Below are 3,929 nucleotides of genomic sequence, written 5' to 3' on the forward strand. Positions count from 1 at the left end.
TTTGAAAAGATAACGGTTTTGACAAAAAACCGTTATCTATGTACTGTTGTCCATGGAAATAGATAACGGTTTTAGTGAATCCGTTATGTATGAGCGTTATCTATTAGTTGCATACATAACGGTATTATCGAACCGTTAAGACAACTGTTATCTATTAGCGTTTTTTTATAACGGTTGTTTTAACCGTTATATATGAGCGCCTCAATACTGTTATGTATTAGTATTTTTTATATTTATTTTTAAAATTAATATTTTATTATAAAATATCAAAACCCTAACAACCCCCACCAAATTTTCCCAAATCGAACTTGGCCTCTTTCTCTCTTCACCATGGTCGCGCCCTGCCACCGCCGTCGCGACTCGCCGCCACGACCAGCGTCGCTGCCACGCCGGCCGTCTGCTCGGCCGGATTCCACCATCATTTCCCCTAAATTGGTTTCCGACCTCAGAGCTAGGGTTCCGCCGAGCAGGATTTTGAAGAAGGCGTCGGACGACGCGGTCGTCTCCTGCCTGTGGATTGCCACTCCCGTCGACCAGCTGCCCAGAATCGACGCCTAGGGTTTTCAGCCTCCCTCTCCTCTCTGAATTTCTGCGAACGACGCCGTACTAGCACTCCCCAAAGTCGGATCGGGAAATATTTCAAGCACAAAACAGAAAACCCCACTCCACTCTCTCTCTCTCTAAACCATAATGCCGCCGTTCAAGCCATTGCGCAGGGAGTGTCGTAAACGGCGTGCCATTACCATGAATTGCCAAGCGACGGCGGAGAAATCTGTTGTGTCTGGGAGTAGAATGCTGGTGAGTTTGTGAGATAGAATGCTGATTGAATTTGAATATTCGAAGAATTTTTGTTTATTTATTTATTTGAGGATTAGTGGAGAATTGAGCTTGATGTTGATTGAGGTTAGTTGTCGTGTTATTGGTAGGTATTCGTCCCGCCGCATCCTTTAATTAAGCATTGGATTTCAGTTCTTCGGAATGAGCAGACGCCTTGTCCTATATTCAGTAAGTCCAATTTTTGTCCGCGAAAAGAATTTGGATTGATGTATTTGCTATATTAGAAAATGCTAATGTCGAAGTTAGTAGTTTATTGAATTGAATTAGCGATGGAATATGCTTGGCATTTTTAGATTATGCCAATTTGGTGAAGGTTTTTTCATGTAGGCTTCCTGGTCTTGTCTCGTTGTTTGTTTTAGTATTACTTTTTTTTTCTATTTAAATGCTTGATTGTGCTGTTTCAGAGAATGCTATGGCTGAGCTTGGGAGATTACTAATATATGAGGCATCAAGGGAGTGGCTGGTGAGATTTGACAACTTCCATTTAGGAGATTACAAAAATGCTGCATTTTTGTTTTTTCCTTTCTGATATACTAAATGTTAATTAAAAAGAAAAGGTACGCATAATTAGCTCAACAATTTCACTCCATCATTATCACCGGTGTGCTATTTCTGAATATAAGGTGGTTTTGGGGATTTAAGTTATTGTACATAATCTCTGATGTGGATTATTGCTCATTAACTTATAAGCATGCAGTCCTCTGTTCAAGTTGTGTGACTACATATTTTCATATGTGGCTAATGTTAATAATCTGACTGTTGGGTATTCGAACCTCCGTGCTCATTAGGGCATGTTATCTATCTATTATTTGTGTGTTTGTGTTGGATTCTACTGGAAATGATGGTATAATCAAGTTCTGTTTCCATTTTTCGTGGCTGGCTCTATAAGCAAGTCTAGATACATGATTATTTGTGTGTTCTTGTTGGAGTCTACTTGAAATGATGGTATAGTCAAGTTTTGTTTCTGCCAGTAGTTGTCGTTGTTGTACCTTAGTGTTGTAGTATCATGTTATGAAATCCATAGACATCCAACCGGATGAGCCTTCGTAATAACATCCTCTTTTGGACTTGTTTTAGAACTACTGTTCTGTATGCAAATGCACATACAATCTTGATGATCACGGTGATCGTTGTATTAGGTGTGGTGGTTCCTCTGATGATAATACTTGGTTAAAATTTGTGTTACGGCTTGCTGTTTTCTTGCGAATTCCATCAACCTTTCCTAGCTGAATGCTGTGATATGATTCTTGTCAGGAAAATGTTAGATGTGTTGATGTGTGGATCATTGTACAGTGACATTCTTACAACTCATTTTAACTTCGACAAATCCCTTGTGAATTTATTAGTATTTAGTACTCCATATATTTTAACTTTGACAAATCCCTTACCAATGAATAAATATGTTAACATTAGATGACTGCATCAACCAATGTGTAGACTTGAGTTACTGTTTAGAAGCTGCAAATTTGGACAATGTGAACTTTTAGTTTATTTAGGAAAGTATTTTACATATTAGTTTAAGCTTAAGCTTATGACTAGAACATGTATTATCATGTATTATGCATATGCTTTTAAGTTACAAGTTTGGTTTTTTTATGATTTACTGCCAGCCAACTATCAGTGGAGAGATCCAGTCACCAATGGGTCCTGCCTCAGTGGAATTTATTGATCCAAGGGAACCCATTGCAGTTAGTCTCTCTCTCTCTCTCTCTCTCTCTAACACACACACACACACGTGCGCGCACATATGTTCTGTCTTCCATGCTCATTCTTTTTCCAACCTTTTGTATGATTCTGTTGTTTTTAGGTATAAAATCTTGGAAATAATACTTTGTCTTAAGGTTTTTACTTTGATAGTTTTATTTTCGCTTGACTTGAGACCATCAGTATCTTTACAGATTGTTCCCATATTGAGAGCTGGCCTGGCTTTGGCAGAGCATGCACCATCAGTTTCCGCGAAAAGAATTTTTAGTCCTACTTATATTGCCTTTTGACCTGATCTTTGGGGCTTATTGGAACTAATATTGCTAGGTATCAGCAGAAATGAAGAAACACTTCAGCCAAGTGTATATTTGAACAAGTATGTACAAATTGCAAACACAATTTATTGGATCTCAGTTTAAGTTGATTAAATGTGTTCTCCTATATTTTAAACCCTTTCTTAAGCAATTGACTTTTTATTTTTAAAATAGGTTGCCAGAGAAATTTCCTGAAGGCTCTCGAGTATTCGTTGTGGATCCCATGCTTGCAACAGGTATATATTCCTGACTAGAAAGTAGATGTTTCTCGTATACGTGAGTTTTACCCATCTCCACTGCCTTGACATATCTACGCTTTCATAATTTATGCATCTATTTTTATTGTATGTTATTAGAATTCTTCATTGAGCTCCTTTCAATATGACGATTGAAAGAGCTCCAGCTCTTCTTGGAAAACTATGCACTGTTCATCTTAATCAATTATGTAAATTTTTGGTGCAGAACTATTGGGAAAGATTTTTGTCCAATCGGGAAACAATATCAGGTCTGTTTATTAATTTGGTTTGACATTTCATACTATTTGTCAGGAATTACATTCATTATCTTTACTTCTGGGGGATTCTTGAGCGGGATTCTTGGACATTTGCAGGCTCTGCTAGCTGCTCTTGCTATTATGTCGGATCTTATGTTCGACTTCTTGGGAAGGTGCAGTAACGAAGCCCTCAAGGAAGAGATGGAAGAGAAAAGAAGGGCTCAGGTGCACTTTAAGTTATGTAATGTGCTACCTCAGACGATTGCCTATTTGGTGCCTATTTTTTTAGTTTGTCACTTTAATAATTATGATGGTAGCGGTCATTCTTCATTTTTCACTAAATCTCTATTGCAGATTACTTTCATGAGGAAGAAGGATTTCAGGAAAGAGCAACTAGTTCTTGAGGACTTAGTGCTAGAATACATAGTATGATAGATTTTCGTTTTAGCTATAAGATAGTTGGTACTTTTAATTTTGAATCGAATATGCAATAATGATGTATACTTGATACTTGGTTCATTTGGATGGTAATGTATGAATATTTTGGATGATATATAAAATTGTTATTGTTGATTTTATCA

General features: G+C 37.4%; 1 pseudogene; it reads left to right on the forward strand.

The window, feature by feature from the left end:
- Positions 1–271: 271 nt before the first annotated feature.
- On the forward strand, positions 272–3,929 carry LOC131019489 (uracil phosphoribosyltransferase-like; annotated as a pseudogene).

The sequence above is a fragment of the Salvia miltiorrhiza genome, chromosome 4 (genome assembly GCF_028751815.1).
Source record: "Salvia miltiorrhiza cultivar Shanhuang (shh) chromosome 4, IMPLAD_Smil_shh, whole genome shotgun sequence".
Lineage (NCBI taxonomy): Eukaryota > Viridiplantae > Streptophyta > Magnoliopsida > Lamiales > Lamiaceae > Salvia > Salvia miltiorrhiza.